Source organism: Anticarsia gemmatalis, chromosome 7 (genome assembly GCF_050436995.1).
Source record: "Anticarsia gemmatalis isolate Benzon Research Colony breed Stoneville strain chromosome 7, ilAntGemm2 primary, whole genome shotgun sequence".
Lineage (NCBI taxonomy): Eukaryota > Metazoa > Arthropoda > Insecta > Lepidoptera > Erebidae > Anticarsia > Anticarsia gemmatalis.
The window spans coordinates 6,595,714-6,617,654 of NC_134751.1; the positions used below are offsets into that span (position 1 = coordinate 6,595,714).

The 21,941-nt window shown below is 34.0% G+C and overlaps 1 protein-coding gene and 1 long non-coding RNA gene across 2 annotated transcripts in view; one reads left to right on the plus strand and one right to left on the minus strand.

Moving 5' to 3' along the window:
* The first annotated feature begins 4,018 nt into the window (after positions 1 to 4,018).
* The window catches only part of rdgC (retinal degeneration C), a 59,969-nt gene continuing 42,046 nt past the window's right edge, over positions 4,019 to 21,941 (plus strand). The window contains exon 1 of the mRNA XM_076116749.1: positions 4,019 to 4,238. The gene's annotated coding sequence lies outside the window, so the exon portion shown is untranslated. The remainder of the gene's footprint in view (positions 4,239 to 21,941) is intronic.
* On the minus strand, positions 6,085 to 9,406 carry LOC142974174 (uncharacterized). Its single transcript, XR_012959554.1, has 3 exons — positions 9,278 to 9,406; positions 7,472 to 7,802; positions 6,085 to 7,295 (listed from the first exon to the last, which is right to left on the minus strand). It is a non-coding gene; the product is annotated as an uncharacterized LOC142974174 (long non-coding RNA).

Consider the following 21,941-nt stretch of genomic DNA (forward strand, 5'->3'; position numbering starts at 1 on the left):
TGGTCTTTTTTGGCAAAAAAAACAATATTAAATATTTTAAATTTTTCATAACATTGGTAGCATTGACAAAACAATGTTGCCAGACATGGTAATAACTTTGTCTTTGAAAAAAGATGCACAGAACCCGCGGCAAAACGTTATAATTATGTTTTCAGGAACGGGTACCTACTTTTTGTTAACAAGTTAATATATTTTTCAGCTACGAAAGACATGAAATTAGCACCAATTTGAATTATAGAGGTAGGTATAGAAGTTACAACGTTAAATTCAACAGTCTACAAAGTGTGATGAACAAAAAATATCAGAAAAACGAAGTTAAATTACTTATAAGAATCATCAAGAAAAAGAAAATTAAAGATACCTTTTCTAAAAATGTGGTTACTAAAAAAAACTTTAGAAAGTTTCGCTTTTTTCGTTTTGCCAACTAATAAAGAATCAGCTAGGGTAAGTACCGACATAATGTAAGACACCGAAATTTTAAAATCATTGGACAGTCTTTAGACTTGTCTTAAATAGCTAATTCTGTTTTTCGGGCGTCTCATAGACCAATATCATGGCAAATCGAGCTCGAATAGGTGAGCGAAGTTTACACTAAAACAGTCTTGACTTAAGTCCATGCTCAGCCACGACTAATGATTTTTTTTGAGGAAACACGCAGTAAAAGAAAGTGCTTAAATTTTTTACGCATTATGCGTTTGCCAGAACACTTTGTAAAAAATAATAAGGGAAAGTACTTTTTTGTCCCAACGCTACATCCAGTAGTTGAAATAGTTACGCGCCCTGATTCGATTGCATTCGGGGTGTAAGTTCGATTTTCATTCAAGTATTTTGATTGTGTTAGATACACGGCTATATAATTAATAGACCGACAGACAGATTGTAAATGATAGGTAGTTATGTCTGTACCTGCAGATCGGTAATTGTTTAGAATTGTTCAATAACTGTCGGGTATAGAACACTAATTGCATTATTCATCCGTGAGAGCGCTAAGTCGGACGAGCGGGCGCTTCTGAGGCTTCCAGATAAATAATTTTGCTTCAGCTTAATTTGCTAAATACCAACACGTAAACCCACCCATTGACTCACCAACTGTAGATAGGTATAACAAATTGCTAACAATGCTATAAATAGATTCAATTCAATTCAAAATATCCTTTATTTCGTAAACTTCCTACAAAGTAAGTATTTGAAATAAGTAGTCAATATAGGTAGGTACTTATAGGTAGTATTTTTTGTCCGTGATTACCTATTATATTACCTATTAGTTCATAAAGGCATTAAATTGATAGGTACATTTGAAATTACATTAATGGCTGCACTTTCTTCTGCTCTCAGTACCTTTGCTCGTACTTACCTACTTATTATGTGATAAAATTATTTTCTAGGTAAATTTAGAAAATAATTCACAAAAATTTTGTACTAATAGTAAATGTTGCTAAAACACTATTACTTAGGTACAATTTTCGACTTTCAGTTACATTATTCCGTGAAGGGAAAACTCACATTTTGTTTTCATGTCGAATTCGTGTGTTATGTGTTTCTTGTAAATCGTTTGTTGAGAAACGTTTATAAAGGCGAAGTCGTTATTTTTCGACGAGTTTACCTAATTAAACAACAATTAGCTTTTCATGTTGTGTTTTACGAGTTTCAAATTTAGTTCAAGCCCCATTTGCTTGTAAGTATTGTTATAAGTGGTCGTGACTTGTGTAACTGGCGTCAGGGCACGTAGCGTATAACTCGTTTCTCACCTAATATTCGAAAATTCGTTTTGTTTTAAGAAAAACATCGACAGCGTAATATACAGCTTATGCCTGTTTAAATCTAGCTCCAAGTCGTGGAAAGATTTAAGGTTCACGTTTGCCTACTAATTAAAAATATATAACTATAGTACTTACTTACTTACTTATTCTATGTAATTTTTAAAATAATGTGATTTTTTGAATAATGTAATTTTATCTAGTTTTAGTAATTTAAGTGTAATATAAACCACATAAACTCATTAGTTTACCTTCCCAAAACAATCATCAACGTTTATATTTATACCACATCAACGAGATAATATGAAACAGAAAGGCAGAAGTGAATGCGTCGATATCTCCGGAACAATTTCGTTATATTGGATGAGAAGTTGGCTATCGATTTGCTTCATCTACTAGTCTTAACTAATGACAGATTGCACGTCCGTCGCCTAGAGGACCGTAATAGCTCATTTCCTCCAGTCGACTTTTATAGCCAGCTTATCAGACGTCCGCTATAAAAGCAAGCTGCCATTACAGGCATTCTTTTGTCTTTATTTTTAGATCGTAGTGTAATATGTAAGTCACAAAAGGAACTGAGTGACAGTTTAATGCGATTGCGTTTATATTGCAGAGTGTGATTTATGGAACCGTAGAGCTTAGCCGTAGATGATCTATCTTAAACATAGGATAAAACTAGGAGTATTTAGACGGTTTCCGTTTTTTCGTCGTTTATTCATAGACTGGCAACCACAAACGGATGATTCCAAACTGTAATACTTAGAGAAGTGGTATGTTTTTCACGTACCTATCTGTATTATCTATTTAGTTAATAATTATGACATGTCCTCTAATGGATACTGGTCATAAAAAAAAACTGAGTATTAAAATTTAGCTCAAAAATAGGTTACGTCCTTTTACAATTCATTATTTTTGCGAACGACAGTTCAAATAGGTAGGCTGCCAAGAAATTTGCCGAAATCGAAAGAAAACCGACTCAGCTACGCCACTGCTGCATGTATGAATCGTTAGAACGATTTCACAAAGGCTTTAAGCTGCCAGAAGATAATGTTAAAATAGTAGTCTAATCGGTACGACGAGGACCGAAGGTCTTAAGAAACTTGATAAACTCTGAAAGCTATGCCAGAAATGTATATTACAAGCACTGTTTGTAGAAAATGTGTATTTTTAGGTCTAAAGAATACATTTAAAAATGTGCATTTTTATGTAAAAATGAACCGGAAATAATCAATTAATATGCATGAAACTTTCGTCCCGGATATGAAAAAGTCCACCTAATTAACGTAACGTGGTTTCTCAAAAATAACTTGTATCGTTAATTATTTTCAATCCAAAAGTATCGGGTTCGTCTTATTAAACATGGGTCGCGAAGGGTTGGCCGCAAGGAATGAAACTGTTAACTTCACACTCCCTAAGATTATTTTGGAAGGGTTTTCTGTACCACAGCTTATTTAATAACAAAATTATACAGCGTGTTTTAATTATCTTAATAAAATAGTCGACGCCCGTGCGCTCCGGAGCATAATATCACAGCGCGTGACTGTCGTTGGTTTGATTCCCTCGCAAAAATATTTGAGTAGTCTAGAAATAGTCGTTACGGATGTTGGTTTTATAAGATCCATTGATAGTTTACTTATCCTAGCGCGTGAGTAAAAAAAAAGAATTTGTAACTGACGTTTTCAATTTTACAGGGCAGGTTAATAAAACCAGTTTCGATTATAATAATAATCAAGACGTTCAACATTATAACAAGAGTTGTTCACCGTTAATCCCTCTGTGCAAAGATAGCGACTAGTTCATTATCTTATTAATCTAAGGATTACTACAATAACAAGGTTTCCCCAGTAGAGCGGAAAACTTGGGGGAGTTGAAAACCCGCTATGATTGTGTACCTTCTTAAGTACCTATTCATAATTTTAAGGAGTATAGGAATAATTAGGATTTTTTCCGAAGATGTTGAATACTTCCAGAAGTTTCTTATTAAAAAAGTATATAAGCCGATACCTCAGAATGCATTAATTATAACTTAGTTTGAAATTGTGTATTACAATGTAGCAAAAGCTTACTTACAAGTTCTTGTTGTCATTGCTGTCCACTGCTTATAACGAGGTATAATTTAGCATAATAATTGAGATTGCTTCCAATTATCTAATAAAATTTAATGGAAACTTATAGCGTTTAAGTGGTAATAAATATATATGCATTAGTACGTATATATCAGATCAAGTTATAATATCTAGAAAGACTGAAAGCGCTGGAAGTATGTTGGTTGGTTCGGCAGTGGCCAGTCGGTGGCGAACTCCCACGAGGGCAGGTCGTTTCAGCGGCGTTTCAGCGCGCGCCGGCAGTAAGCGCCCGTTAACTTTGTACCAACGTATATCGGAACTTTTACTTAACATGTGAATTTTGTGAACATTTAAATTGTTATACCGGTGTTTTATTTTATTTTTTGTTACAAACTTTCCCATCAATTGTAGGAAGGTAAGTGATATTTAAAATTCCTAAATATTTTTTACAGTCTTTGTAGTTTTTGAGTTACATTCTACTGGATTACTATTTCAAGAACATTGTTTATTACTATAATTCAAGAGAATAAACTGATGAGCTGTGTAATTTTATCATGATAGTGATAAAAGGTATTTTTTTACTATCTAAACGAATTATGTAAATACATTTACATAGTTAAGCGGTGGATATAATAGGGTACATACTAGGCATTCTATTAACGCATACTTACAATATTATACATATCACAGGTATATATACTTTGCGAAGCCATAGGTACGAGTTTCTCATAGGATTGGAAAATCATGCCTGTGCGACAAGTAGTTTTAGATTTATTTTTGTATATTAAGAATGAGTTTATGTCAAAACTAGGTCCATATTTCAGGACGGGACTGTTAATTTGCAGGCTTCTTTGTTATTTTGACCTATCATTGTGTATATAAGTATAGGTAGGTATGTGTATATAAAACAGCTTTTTCCGCTAAGTGGTTTCACCGAATTATTTCAGCATGCAAGAGCATCCAGAATTTCAAAAGGGATTGTGAAACAATCAGAAATATTTACGTCTCTAAGAAAAACTGACTCTCTTTAGAGATTGATTTAGGATGATATATAAATTGTTACGTACATATACTTGTACCTAAGATAAGGCGTGAAGATGACTTTCATTTTAATTCCAAATTAAGTTTATTTGTTTGTTATTTTGAGAAAAAATGTATAGTAAAAGAGCTGAATCACATTTTCTTTAACAAACGCGGCTCTAAAATTTGTATAGTATAAGACTTAATTATAATAATTCAAAAGTAATGATTACATGTTATCTAGTTCATACAAGTCTTTAGAACGTCATATGTTCGTAATCTCTTTACTTTACTCTCTTAATTTTAATGAGATTCTACGTGAGTGCTCATCAAATACACGTGTGTGAAGAGACTTTAACACCAAATGCACGTACCTACTACCTGCACGTACTTACCTTATATTTTGTATGTTAGAACTCATTTAAACATTTACTTTTGGAAGTAGATAAAAGAGATTTTTGACTTTATGGGTTGCATTTAAAACTACAAACGGGTTAAAAAAAAATTTTGTAGTACTTATTGCTTAATATACTGTTAGGAAGAGGAAAATATAATTACGCAAACAGTTTAAAAATGTTGGTACTTTTCGGTCCTTCTGAGTACCAAGATTAGGGTAAAGGTATTAACTTACTCGTAAATTTTAATCAGGGTAATAATTAAATGACACTGAACATTTTTCAGTGAACAAAACACTTTTGAAATGAGTATAACACAAATACTTATGATAAAGGTGTTAAGAATTATTTTCTAAAGTGCGACAGGTAATTTTTGTGGTCACACAGTCTCTATAAATTGGTAGGTACTCGTATTCGTCTCCACTAAGTGTCGTTTTACTGTGGTAGTGGAAGGGCAAGTGCACTTATTAGAAGTTACTGGCAAAGCCCCAGTAAATGGCGTTCGATACTCAACTAATGCCTTGAACGAGTTTATTACTATAAGAAAGGACATGTATATATTCTGGCAGCAGTACACTATTTCCAATTTCATTTAAATTTCTTCAATATGTAGAGGTTACTGGGTGTACCTAAATGGAACCAAAAGACACATGTTTAAAAGATAATATTGCTTCTTTTTGTAGTCATTGTTGTATGACAATGCACAAATTATACTACTGCGAACGTGTAAATCAAACTCATTAATTCTGTGTAAATGATCCCAGGGAGAATGAAAATGCATTAATCATTTGGAGCGTATAATTACGTTTATATGTATACTTATTCATTAAAAATCATTCCGGTACAGATTAATCACCCAAATATCACATTATACAACGCTGTAGTACTACACAGTTAAAAATATAGTAAGTAATTATAATCTAGCTCGTGGATACAGGTTAACGAACATTATCGAATACCAAAGAAAAAGATCCTAAAGCCAAAGGAGATGCAGCGTCTAACGAACCGTGTATAAAGCCCACCGTTGAAGTCGGACAAAAAGAAACTACACCTGGTGAATGACACGTTTCCGATCAGTTTGGTTAATTTGTTAAAAACCATGTGTTAAAAATACCTGTTGACGTTCGGTTATTACATTGTCAACAGTTCATTTGTCATCAAAAGTTTTCTTTAAAAAACTTGAAAACAACAGCTGAGGAATAATCTGTTATGGCCTTTGTTGCAAAACAATATGATAGCTTGTTGTTTAGTCTTACAGTGCGTTTCATGAATGATTATTTACAGAATACACTGTCGGATAATTCCGTACCATGACAAAACGGGAGCAATTTTAGACTCGACGTTCTGTAGAAAAAATCTTTGAACGTTTTAAATGAACGAACAAATTAAATGTTTATTATAAAGAATTCGTCAAGTCAAAGAGTTTTATCGGTAATATTAAAGTCCACGGTAGACAAAAATAGAAAACCACGTATATTTAAGTATCCTGTAGCGTTTAGACACAAATAAACTAATTTGTGTCGTTTTCACTATTTAGTATTGAAGCCACCATTACGATTTCTCTGTTTCGTATTTTCGGCTTTACACCGTGTAGTCTAGTATCCTTTGTTACCCCACTGTTCCAAGCCGGTAGCCTGCATAATCTCACTTCAAAAGCGCTTTGATTTACCATTATATCTACTTGTATGTTTCTATAGAGATTCGTATACAAACCACAACGCACTATGCTTTCCGCGCCGCAATCGTGATTGAATCTTTTGATTAATCGTCAAACGTCGGTTTCGCAATGTAATTGTGTTACGAATATTGTTGGCTACGTTTTTTCAAGGCTCTTTGAAAATATATCACGGATATGTATGTGATCTCATTATCATTTTTAGGTGTTTATTGTAGTTCTCAGAATTCATGCCTTTTCTTTTCTTTTAACTGAATTTGACTATTACATGTCGTGTAGTTCATCTCAACCGGTTCACCAACGAGATTCATCACATACATTTTGTTGCTTTCTTACTGAAGTCGAGGTATTTACTTGTATTTTTACCCATATTTGTATTAATCTAGAACATAAAATTGTGTAACTATATATTGTCTAATTAAATGATTTTTTACATTGTGACTGCCATTGACCTAGAACCATGTATTAAACTTAATTAATCAATGACGTAACTCATTTTATCATAGAGCACGTATAAGAATATTTATGGCGTATACCGATGTCCTTTTTATTACCTACCTGTTAATAAATATAATGGATGAATAATGGAAATGTGTTCAGGAATTAATTGCCGGTTTCGCACATTAGTCAGTCTGTTAATGTTTTTAGTTTAAACGCCCTCCATTTCAATATTTTGTCATCGTTTTTCGAGCATGAGCATTCAAAGTGGGTCCTTTTGTTTAATGGCTGCTATACACTACGGCGGCGACATAGCAGGCGGGTATTTTGACGTGCGGTATTTCGCCAGTATTGTCAAGTCGCTTCGGTTCTACGGCAAGCCTGCCGGCTTAAATGCCTGTCAGGAATGCCGCCCGCGTAGTGAGTCCGAAGCTTTACATTCAAACTAGTGCTGAAACCGAAAATAATCCTATCTGTGAAAACGTATGTCATAATCTATCACAAAAATCAATAAATCTGTCCATGAGTTTTCAACACTGCTTTTATTTATCCAAACAAACGAGATGGGAATAATATCTGGGGGCACGGAAGTGCCCCCGCAAGTCGAGCAAAATCTATTTATTTACTTTGGTTATAGAAAAATAACGTTATTTGAAATGGGAAATGTATGTTTTCACAAACAGACAGTAAGCAATAAACGAAGTAACTGAATATCGGACGTGTGTAGTATTTGTTTTGAGAAGTAGTTGATGTGAGGGCGTTTCCTTTGAGATATAAACGTCCCTACATATATTATTACGAGCTTTTTATTGCTGGCTCAGTGCCAAAACTCTAAGGAATGATTAAACGGTGATTGAATATTGTTCATGTCATCATTCCTGTAGTGTAATTATAAAAGCGATAAATCAATTTCAAAAATCTGGTACTCCACATGCGTAATCGTGTACTTCAAGAATGTATTTGCTCTTTAGGACCTGGCAAATTAAGAATATTCTCGTCGTGATTTCTGTTGAACAAGAAGCAACGCAACACGCCATTTTATTGACAATATGATCTATGCATCTATGAACCGAATGTTGTTGAATGTCACTGAATCATTTAGTTAACTATTTTTCGTGATAAACTATCGGCATCGCTGATGTCTTGCCAAACGTTGCATACTCGCTCTGAGAAAAACTGTGAAACTTGACGGGTTGCTTATTGATCGGTATACAAATATGACGCGTGTATCGTGGTGTCACCCCATATGTCGCTGTATACAGTGATTACGACAGCGGCCCCTCTTACCGTGTTTAGTGCGGCCAGCTCGGAGATTGTTTAGTGAACGTCCTTTAGTTACGTCCGCCTCACCGTGCACTAACGAGCCCTCCCTTTGTACGACTAAATAGAATTATCTCAGGACTACAGCATGTGAATATGAGAAAAAAGTATCACATGTTCAGTTAGATCTATACGTAGAACCTTTTGAATTCGGATACCGACGGGCGCGTGGTTTTGAGACACTGTTGGCGGTTAGGAAGAAAGTTTGTTTTCGTACTTTTTGTTACAATCTTAAAATCATTAATGGTGAAACTACTGCCTGTGCCATTTTTATAAGCTATTGAAAGATATTCTTGAGAAGTGTTTTAAATACTCTTTATTCTTATTTAATAAAGGCAGGACCAAAGAAAAGGAGTCATTGTAATTTGAATTTCAAATACGAATCTAGATTTTTGAAAGTGAAATTATTTGTCCTTTAAACTTCCAACCATTTATGTAATATTGTAATAACATACTTTATACATGAGTCAGCGTCAGTTAAATGTTACGAGTTTGCAGTTCACTTTACGTGCCATCACTGCTGAAAACGAAAACCCTTTGGAAAACGACGAGTCAGTAATTCTATGTTATGGAGGTTCTATGTATGTACCTAGTATTTATACCTACATAATGTATATTTAGTTCCTGGTTGACTGTTCCCAATACTCTCATTTATGAAAATTCCCTTTTGTATGAGCTTCTTTATGTTTCATCAAAGTTAAAATGATTAAATGTCTAAAGTAATCTACTGCCATAGACAAAATTAGTCCTATGAGATTTTCGTGTGTCATGGAATAAATAACTTAAAGTAAATAAGCCTTAGTTGAATGAGGTTACACGAGAGAAAGGTTTCATATATAGGGAATCAATGTTTATTCTATGCGCTTGATAGTAAACTCATCATGTCTGTAAATTATGAAGGCAAGGACAATTGACATGTCATATTTTATCGATCAATATCATAAGTAAGAGTTACTTGCATGTCTTTCATGCATGGAAATATGCACAGTTGGTAATATTTGCAACACAACATTTATATTGAACATTACAATTGATTGCTCTGAGTAAATGTTCATTGTTTTCATCAGTACAGGCAGCTGTCTTTAAAATTGGATTAGCTGCTCATGGCCAGTAATAAATAAGCCGTTGTAAACAGTGTGGCGGCTGTATTGCTTTATAAAATTTTACATTTTTGTTTGCACTAATAAAAAATGTTTTAGAACTGTAGTTAACTGTCAAGATTACATTGGGAACGTAAGGTGTGCGCGTTTCGAACAGCCTGTGTTTTAGTTTAACAACCGTAGTGAAATAGTGACGTTGGAAATTGCACAAAATGAAGTGTGCCTAACTCTAACATGCAACGCACTGAGTTCTTGGAAAGTTTAGTACTGAATCAATAATGTAACGTGGGTCGAACTATTTGCTTCCCTGTTGAACGAACAACTCAATGATTTAAAATTCTTTTTAGATCAACACGTATTCTGTAAAGATATGTGATTCGCGATACGCATTGATTCGATCTATCATCATGGGAATACTACAAATACTGTCGATATATTTATACGTTGGTATGAGGAAATACGTTCCTATAATAGCTATTCTATGGCTATATTGTTGGCGGTCAATTAAATGGCAACATTTGTGGCTACCGTTAATAACTTGGTTAGCTGTGCAATTAAGTTCATGAATTCACAATAACAATGGCTAGAGACAGAAAGGTCGAATACCACCTGATAGGAAGTTAAACAATTTCTACAAGGAAAACTAGTTGTGTGTGTGTTGTATGATATGAAACTTAAAATGTAAAACTCCATAACTTTCAAAAGTGATTTAATTATGATAACGAGAACCAGCTAATATTCATATACCTAAAAAAATATCACTAGACCAATTCATCTCTCTTACTTGAAGGAAAATTACCTCAGAACTTTTTTATGAGGCTTGCCAATTACTATTGCGAAACATGTTAGCTGCAATGATATAACTAGGTTACGTAATTTCAAACTAGATGCAATACCGTTAATTGAATAATTACACTAATTGGATAAGTATGTATTAAGCGTATCAAGTTGTCTGTTCCAGAGGAGACTGTCTATTAATAAGGTATTGAAACGAAACCATAGACTGCTAATTAAGCGCTTGTAAGACAACCTCAAGAGAAACAGGAAAGTTCAGATGAACATTCAAGCACTTTTCTACGTGTTCAAAAGCGACTCTTCTTCAAAGAATATTTATGAATATCTTGTCTTCATTTTTGCCAATTTGGGTCTGCCTTACAAAGCACGATATTTCTGCGCTAGATAAATACGCTCTAGGGGTAAAAGGGATTTGTTTTAACACATCAAAGAAAATTGCATGTTGTTTGTCGCACGTGGAGTCATTCCATATATCTACATAGATAGTGTAAAAACGTCTGGTACTGTGAAAGTGAAGCCCCACCCACACTGTGAAATGTCTGGTGGTAAATATGAAGTCTGCGGACTTTGATTGTTGGTCATCGCGACGATATTTTTAGTTGGTTTCCGGAGAAAGAATTAGGTGTATGACATCGCACATTCATATTTTCAATCGGTGACTGAGAGCCGACCAGCTGTCGGAGAGCTAATATAATTAATTATTAGGTGTGCTTATGAGGTTACGACACCGCCATGTATATGATTGATGTAGGATAAAATCTTTTAAAATGTAAGTGGTCTTTAGTATTCAAGTTATTTTAGAAAAAAAATGCGAATAACACAAATAATTGTACAGTCAATATTTACCTAAACTATATTTGAGTAAACACAATAAATAATAGCATATTTTTCAGATTATATGATGACTTAAATTAACTAATGTTTGTAACTTTTAAGATATGATACGACGACGAGGCTTTAAAATATCCCGAATTTTTAAAGCTTTTTTCATTCATTTTGGTTTTCATGCTTTGCATAAACTGCACTTGCATTTTAGACCAATCAGTTTGTACCAGTTATTGTTGCTATTTAGAACTCGGTCGAATATTGTCGTATTCACGGGATCGTTTATTTTGGGTGTTAGAGCGACGAGAGCGTTGACTCAGTGAGATTACGATTTAAATATAGGCGGGGGCGAGTTGCCAAATCATTGGGGAAATGTTCGGACCCAGCATCGTGACTGAAGAATTTCATATTGCGATTGTTTCATTAATCTGTGGAGCATGAACTCAATCTTAATAACGTGTGCATGACACAGATTCCACACTCTCATAACATGGCTCATTTGCTATAAGTAGTCTCTATACGGAGTGTCATCATCAATAAATTGCATCTTTGTGGGTATTGAGCATTATAAAGATTACACAGTTTTATAAACCCACCGCGACCCTAACTCATAGCAAACCTTTTACGTTCAAATGCCACTAGTTACCATGTTATAATTTTGTCTGTTTTAATTTATTATTCATTTGCCGTTTTCTACCTTGCATGTAAGACCTTTTCAATGAATATTTTAGGCCTCTAAAAGTTGTTGAAAATGTAACGGCTTGGAAAAATAACGTTTATATTTGGTACCGCCTAAGCTGTTGTTATGCTGTTGAATTAAAAAAGCATAGGCTTATAATTGGCGCACTGTAAAATATTAGACAATATTCCAATACTTCTAGTGACACGGAACTTTATCATACAAAAAAAAGGTGTACGTACTTTAATCAGTTAGCGGATTAAGCTCAAGTTAAGAATATGTGGGATATCTTTTTGTATTGCAAGGTAAAATATTGTTGAATTACTGTCGAAATTAATACTAATGAGATTTAGCACAGGCTGGGCTCCAATTTGTAGTTAAACATTGAACTAGTTTGTGCATAAAACCGCTCGTCTTGTCTAAAAGAAAACAATAAAGGAATACTCAAAAGGGAGAATAATGTGCAACGACGAGACTTTAAAGCATATTTACGAGAGTGCACATTTTATGCCACTTTGAGAGGTTTCGTATAAAACGGTGCATAAAATTAAAAAAGCTTTTCCTCACCTTCATTTTAAATTGTATCAAAAAATATTTGCTCTACTTCATATTATATTACTCTAAATATTATCTTGACATTTTAGTTATATTAGCTCAGTAAGAGTATGACTGCCCTTGGGGCACAAGCGGTAGTGTATCCGACTATTGATTACGAGGTCTTGGGTTCAATTCCCTGGTTGGGAAAAGTGCTATCAATGTTTTCTACTTTAATTTCGATTAGTTCTTAATAGGAGTCCGGAGTTTGGTATCGTGTCCGGTTAATGGCAATAGGCTCGCTCTCTATTACATGGGCTTAACATTGTCAATGGTGAATAATAATTGTCGGTGTATTTCACACACCTCTGCCTACGTCTTCATTTATAACAAACGTGATATGATGGATTTAGTAAGACCATGCCAATAATAGCTAGAAATCTCAAGTACCTACTGCTAGGATTGCAAAGTAGACTATGGGAAAGTGTAGGTGTGTTTCCAAGCCAACTAAAAAATTATAATATCAGCAAAAACAAACGTTCGTAATTTAGATAAGCATTTGTTCATGATGTGCTATCAATCGAGTATCGTGGTCAGCAACCACTTCCCGTGTCGAATCAAGTGTTATTGTCATCGAGTGGAAGAGATAGCCGGCGTTAACTCGTAATGGTTTCAATGATAAACATTTATAAATAGGCTTTTATAAAAGGTCTAGGACGAAGTTATCGATTAGATGATTTCGGTTGTATACGTTTTCAATATCATTAAACAGTTCCAGAATATGAAGTAGGCTCCAATAGTTAATTAAAAATTAATTTAACCCATTACTGGGCCAGGGTCTTCTCCTTGAATGAGGGAGGGGTAAGGTCTCTAGTCCAATACGCTGGTCAACTGGTTAGGGACTTTGCATCTTCAAGACCTGTTCTAAAGACCTCTCAGGTATGAAAGGTTGCATCACGACGTTTTCCTTCACCGTTGGACGAGTACTGATTATTTCTAATACACTTATGATGTCAAAAAGTTATTGGTGTGTTGCCTCGGGTACGAACCTTTGATCTTGACCTTTATTTGGGAGGAGCAACTTAAATCACTCGGCTATCGCTGCTCCAGCCTGCAATAGTAGGTAGGGTTGCCAGATGGCCGGGAATAATTATTTTACGTTGTTGTCCCGCAATGAAAAAAAAACTAGTATTTTACAATTTTTTTTTCATGAACCACAGTTCTAAGTTTGTAATTCCTTTCCTTTTTTTGGTCATTCCTATTAATGTGGTCTTGACCGGAGATCAAAAGACCTCATTCCGTTCGTAGCCAAAAATGTCCAGGAAATTATCAGCCTGGATCTGACAACCCTAATAGTAGGGGATAAAGAAGTTTTGTATTAGTGAAGGAATGTTCAGTATTGGTTTCAGTAGTTTCAGATTTTCGGTAACAAATAAAGAAAGTTTTACCTCTGTTTATTATTGCTATAGATACATTTTATTCAATCAGACTGTGCTTATAAAGGTCATGGTTAGGTAACTATAAAACGAAGTATGTATTCAATATTGCCAAAGTTCAAGACTGATATTCCCCGCGGAAGGACGCAAATTAACAAACTTTAACGCTGCTCAGCTGAGTTGTAGACTTTTGGATAAAGTTATTTATATCTACATTTATCCTTACTTTCTTACTATCTTAATCAGAATGCGAAATTTTGGATGCTTGGGTGAATGTTTGTGCCTCAAGTACGTCAAAACTGCAGAACGTGAATACATGAAATCATATACTTACACAGATCATTTTTGTACCCTGTATTAGCACTTACATAGGATACTTTTTATCCCGGAAATTCTTTTTACGCAGATGAAGTTGCGGCCACAGGCTCGTTATAAATAAACTACGAGTTCATACAGTATCGATTGATGGCTCATTTTCAAAGAAAATACCACTTTCCAGTAAAAGTGTAGTTTTTAACTATTACAAGTAATAATAAATAGGTCAAAGCGAGCTTTTTATCTCTTAGCACAAACAAAGTTGTTTGATGTGTTGACGACTTCAAACGTTGCTTCAGAAGTTTTGTTACTGGCTTTTACAGAAATCACCTGACTGTGAAATACCGAAATACGCAACTGTTATTTTCGATATGAGTTTATTATGCACTTAAAGCAGATAGTAGGTATATAATAGATCTATTACGGGATTATGGGCATCATAAATTACATAATACGGGTTTAACTCTTGACTATTTGGAGAGATAAAAGCGGTTTTTGTTTGTGCTATTCTATTGCCATTGCAACGAGTGTTTTAAGGTAGATTACCAAATGCTTTTTCGGCCATAATTTAATGTTTTTTGTTCGTTAGGTTCGTCGGCTATTAATTGTTTTAAAAATTCTCTATTCAAGGTGTCGTCGCCAAAATTGTAACTCTAATATAAGTGAAATTGCTTGTAATGTTGTGACTTCTCTTTTCACAACGCGACTGACACTATGAATGAAATAAATCATTCTGAATAGAATATCTTAGGAATGAATTATTTGTTAAAATAAAGTCGTGCCCTTTAATGTTTATTTGTATTCATAAATCATCCTTATTTATTATGCGTCGTAATACCTATGTACATTTATATTTGAAATGCGAAGGTTTGAACGTTTGGATGGATGTTTGTTGCTAAAATAATCATGTTAAAACGACTGAACAGATATTGATAAAATTTATAAGGCAGCTCAAAACCTGGATTAACACATAATATATTTTAATATTTTTTTTAGCTACCTACTGTTTTCTACAAAGCCAATACATTCTTAGTGATTTAAATAATTATCAAATAATAAAATGTTAATGTGTTACCATCCGGTACCGGCTGATCAACGTGCGTGTAAAGTAGAGTACTGTCATAAATGTATGAAACTTGAAAGACAGAAGAGAGGCGAAGTCACGGTCTGTTATCAATATAAATTAAATTTTGTAGTCTTCAGACGAAACCTAATTCGAAATGATTATGCGAGCGCAGCAGTTGATAGAACATTAATGGTTGAAGCTAATAAAGAGAAGTGTTTACGTCAACAATGCATAGCGCCCGAACACTGAACACTAGTCCACAGTAAGCGCGCTTTTGAATATTCAGCACATGCAAAATACTGAATACAGCGAATTAAAAAGTCCAACGAAACAGCTTGGTATAAGTTTAATCAAAACTAAATTAAGTCGGAAATAGTATGTGTTACCATTTTAATTTAAAATCTTCCGTTATATTAATAACACATTTACATACGAAACAATAGCAGAAATGTGTCATACATTTGTTGTTATTTTTTTCCCTATTAACTAGGTACGTAGGTAAACTAGATACCTTTTCCTCTTTTATTCTCTTTATTTGAGCACATATTAACACTATTTATACTACAATTACCTATATCTATTGTTACAATGATGTCTAAATTAAGTATTAGGTAGCAAATTCGACAGAATAAAAGAAATATTCGTCTCTTTTCCTCAAGGATAATAACTTTAACGTTTGGAATAAATATAAACAGGACAGAAAATCCAACGTTCTGTAAGGTATTATTCAATCTGGAATTAGAAAAGTTTTGTGACATCAAAATGGGAAACATTGTTGTTTGTTAACAGTACCTCGATTTTCATCACATGAACGTGGGCGTCAATTTTCCATCTACATGACTTACGACTTACAATGTGCATAACATATAATAATCTTAAAATTACTTAAGACTTTTTTTAAGACTAACATATTGTTTCTCTCTTTTAACAAAAGTAAAACATTTGTCCCTTTTTAATATTTTCCCATAATAATATGATTTTATTTAGTAAGTTGTCATTAGTGTAGAGTTAACAAAGTAAGTGCCTAATAAATGTACCAACATTCTACATACAATGTATTTAACTTGAGAACATATTAGTGCGAAGTGTGTGTATGTGTAGCTAAATAATTTACCTGTCGTCTACAGTTTGACCTTTGAAATCTTGGTGAGAGAAATATATTGTAAACCAAGGAGATTTCACAGATTTGTCAAAATCGGTTACCGTTTCAAGCCATTATTGGTTGATGGATCGATTTACGATATAAAACTTATTCATGTGCTTTCAATACAGGTTATTTACTCGTAAGATAAATTCTTTACACCGAAGGTCGCAGCCCAAATTCCCTCAGGTATAAGTTGGCATTAGATTACTTAAATTTATTCTGTGAGTAACGTCGATACCGCCGACCTTCGCAATCTTAGGATAGGTTATGTACCTGTTTGAGATTGAATAATAAATGGATACTATAATATTTGTGACGAGTTAAATAAGTTAACCTGTTGGTAGAGCAGGATTTGATCAGACTTTTCTGACAGACTAATTATGAAAATCGTAAAGTCTTTGTGAGGTTCAGAGGCCACGCTGTTGTTTTATTTCATTCCTTCTGTCTAACTGAGTGATGAATATGTAAATTGGAGGTCTCTAGCGGAATGGCGGCAATTTCCTCGATAGGAATACTGAAATATTCTGTCTAATTTGATTTAAGAAACTTCTGTATTTTAATTAGTGAATTATAAATTGATTTTACGGTGTGGGTGCCGGTAATTCGAAAGGCGGACGATTTAAACTTGTTAAGCCTTCAGGTATTTTATAGCAGTAAAACATAAATACGTTTTAAGCATTTTTATTTTTACCGTATAAATATTTAGGCCATCAAAAGCAACGTTTCATCAATCATGTTTGGTTGTTAATTGCCCACTTTTTAACAATTTGAATTCTCGACAATCAAAAATGTGTTTTATAAATTACGTCACATGGAATGATAGTATCTTTATTAAGTTTGTGGATCCGCTACAAGTTTATAAAGCATTTAAAAACCAAAAGCGTTAATACAAATTCAAACTTAACTCCTTTGTCATTAAATAATTTGCAGCTGTTTAGAAAATGGTTGTGTTTTATTCGAATTAATGTTCGGGGGAAGCTAAGTTTAAAGGGTTAAAGCATAAATTATATAAGAGCAGTGTTTCAATGTCGGACTGTAGCGGAAAATACTACGACAATAGATTTTATTACACTTCCCAGCAAGGCTTTACCCTTGTCCGTACTGCTCGATATGTCAGCCGGGTTTGTGGCCGAAAATAGATAGATATTCATTATTATTTTCTAAATATGTAAGCTGTACATAGATATATGATCTAAAAATTGTATAATCATAAAATAAATTGTAAATAATTGAACAAATTTATGAATATACCATAAATTACAAACATAGGCACATTGAATAAAACCATTTTACGGTTTTATTAAAAACTGCGCTCTGAAACTTCATATACATATCAGCAAGTATTACTGAATATTGCAGAAGTTTGATTTATTTTTTGTTAAAACGTCCTTGAATTGTTTAACAAAAAATATCGGTAATTATCTCGTGCATAAAATTCAGCAAAGCGGCTGACGGCATTTATGTATAAAAGTAATTAAAGCGTTCATTAATTAATTCTAAGCAAAATTAAGCTCTATTATAAATTTCATAATTGGCTGTACACCAACATATTTAAGAGGTGATTAATTGCTATCGTGGCTGCCTTCAGTTTACGCTCACTTTCCTTAATAGGGCTTGTCCGACGTCTAAATAGTACCGCATTGATCTCACTTAATCCTAGCTTTATAATATGCTTTATTGTCCAACTCCTTATTTAGAACTCAAATAAATTCCATTTAATTAATACCTAAACGCTACGTGAGACTTCAGTTTAAGATCCATAAATAGACATTTGTGATTGTAAAATGAGATTGGATTTCACACTCTCCACCGAGGTTATAAATCTAGGTAGCGCAATAAAAAAATCAAACTCACATTTTCGGCGACAGACCGAGGTTTTATTGCCGTTCTACGTGTCCAAAGTTTCAGTCGTTTTCAATCCTGAATGAAAATCACCCAAACTTGATAGTTTTATGTTTGTGGTTTGTTCGAATATCCGCTGCTTTGAAACTTTTATACTCGAACGTTAGTTTGTAACTTGTGATAGCGATTGGGACGGAATTGTTTATTTCGATCCATAATAGATTCAGAAGTGGTAGCTTGCTTTTCTGTGTCAACCAAAATACGTATTCATGGGTGCTTGAAGTAGTTTAATCATGCTCGAGTGACAAAGAAATAAAAATTTGTGGTTTGCATTGTTGCATGGGTTTAGTATTATCATCTTTCATTATACTTTTATACCATGATTTGAAATTATCTGATTCAGTAACCAGAAGGAAGCATAAAATGAAGTAGATACTTAACAGCTGGAAAACACTCAAACACTAAAATAGATGGACAATAAAAATGTTGCAGACATTTCATCATATCACAACATCATAAAAATGGAGTCATTTGTAAAAATAGAACAGTGCCTCGATTCTCTTCTACTATCGACTACCGACAACCGAACTGTCATCTAGAAATTTTGTATGAAAATCTGATGAGCGCCTCTGTCGGGTGTCGTAGGAAACATTTTAGCAGTACCTACATTCTAAATGTCAAAATTCGATAGCTAGCCGGTTGTCGGTAGTCGATAGTGGTAGAGAATCGAGGTACAGTAATCGTACTAAAATATATTATAACAATGTTGAAGTGATTTCAAAGGAGCTACTGTCGTAACTTGCACTTGTCAAAAGGTTTTTTCAATACGGTATAATGTAAACATTCTCTTTAAGGTTAAGGTATCCCCCATTTTTTAAATTTTTTATTGGGTGATTTTTCAATATTTAAAATTATATATTAATAATTAAAATTTATCATAATAATACTAAAAATATTCAACCATTTTCAAGAATATTGCAATATTTTTCAACATAACAATTATGATTAAAAATGAGATTGAGTAAGAGTTCTTATCCTTGCCGGAATCCCTTACAATTTAAAAGAATTCCCCAAAGAAAAACAAATTCTGTTTACGCCTACATGTTTTAAGGGTTGAAAAGTTCGAAACTCTTTCTTATTAAGGCGCGGGATGATTTAAGCCGGAAAATACTTCACGAATAAAGCAATTCTTGTTGGAATTAATAGGAAACACGCTCTTTTACGCTGTGAGGGTTAATTCTGTAGTACTTAATTTGCTTGTACTGTACATGTACGAACATCCTTGTGAACACTTTAATGTGCTTTTTCGCGAGATAATTAAACAATTCACATTTTTATTCCCTTTGATGTTAACTTTGGAGTTTTAATTGGTTATTTTATAATGACTCACATCGTATAAAATTACACTACTGCAGCGGGATCTGCAACCGAACCATCCATACTATCCATACTAATATTATATATCCGAATGTATCTAGTAGGCTACTTTTTACCCCGGGAAAATGACGTATTCACATGGGAAAATTCGGGTGGCGGACGAAGTCGCGGGTAAAACCTAGTCATAAATATAACATTCAGAAATTAAACGTTTGAAGCACGATGTATTGCGGATTTGCAATATACACCAAGCCTTAGATATACCTGCAAATAAAAACTGAAATACGATAAAAACATATAAACTCATGTATAATATTCTCACGTACGTGAAAAACGGGTTATGATTTCAACGTTAAACATAACACGTGGGTGTTTTGTATACGGCTTTACTTATTTATGTATAGTCGGGTCACAGCATTTACCTGTACACTACCGCCCTCTATTGCGTATCCTTCTAATATTATAGACGCGAAAGTTTGTGAGAATGTATGGATGTTTGTTACTCTTTCACGCAAATACTACTGATCCGATTACAATGAAATTTGGTATGTAGGTAGCTAAAGACTCATAATAACACATAGGCTACTTTTTGTACCGGAATTTCCGAGTGATAATATTTAAACGAAGGGTTTCCACGCGGACGAAGTCGCGGGCGGTCTCTGGTACGTTGTATCGCCCACTAGATAAGTGTTATCCTCTAGAATATTTAACGTGGGAGTCGAATATTCCGAAGGTAAAATACTATCTGCCATGGAAATGTCATTTGACCGCTCGATTTGATATAACGGCTATCTATAAACGTATATGCATATCTATGGCCTGTGATTAAGCGATAGTGCATTTTCATGTTGCCTATAATTTCAGTTGCTACTGCATATGACGTGGTTTCGAATGTAACATTGTTGAGTTATCATACGATTTGAATTTAGATTGCATATTACTGCTTTCAACTAAGTGACATACTTGTATACCCACATATACGAGTACGAGTATATGACGATTGTTGGTATTTATTTAAGCTTTGCAAAGTAAGCTTCATTATTCGTCGCTAAGTCAATTTTCTTTTACAGTTTTCAAGCACATTTATTAAAAACTATTATAGGTTAGCTTTTTTTTGGACTATATCAATACTATCTTTTACCCGCGACTTCGTCCGCCACCTGACTTTTCCCATGGAATTGCGTCATTTTCTCGGGGTAAAAGTAGCCTATGTCGTTTCTCGGGTATCAAAATATCTCCATACCAAATTTCATGCAAATTTGTTCAGTGGTTTAGGCGTGACTGAGTAACAGACCGACAGACAGACAGAGTTACTTTCGCATTTATAATATTAGTATGGATTATCGATTTCCATAATATTCAGGTGACAGTTTATGGAGAAAGCTAAAAGGATTAACTCCTTTTAGCTTTCTCATTTGTAGGGTACTGTGTGGCCTCTTAAACAAAGGAGTTTAGACTAATTGCTTAATTATATTATTACCGACTTATCGCAAAATCAAGTAATAAGTTTATTAGTTTGTTTGCCGACGCCATCATGTCTTGTTGTAATACTGCAAACGACTGCATTGTAATGTGTCGCTCATAAAAGTTCAGTAAAGGGAACAGCTATAACGCGGGGCCGTTCGTTATATCTGTTTGTTGTTTGTCGTATCTTTATGGTGGAATACAATTTACTGAGTAGAACGGTGTAGATACAAATTGTAAGGGTTATTTACGAACAATTGGTGCTTTATTAATTAGTCTACACCATGAAAACACGCAACGTATACAAAGTACGAACCCACGTGGCTTCTGTCTGTCACTCGCATGCCTCCACATAAATCCCAACAGACACATGATGCGTCTATCAGTTAAATTCGCTTCTATAACTTATGTCAGCAATTTCAAAGGCTAGACTTTAAATCAGGTTTTTCAAGCAAGAAATATATTGCTTTCTATTCTCCAATGAGACACACGTACGGAAGATAAATGATGATTGTGATAAAATGTTTCATAAGCACTTGGGTGTAGCACGACAGACACCCACACGAGTGTTTTTGTATATACTCAACATTCAGTACACTGACGATATGTTAAAGTAAAAACCCGTGGGAATTTTTGCGATATGAACATGCTTTGTGCGTGAAAAATGTTGTGCTTCATTTGTAGGTATAAAAT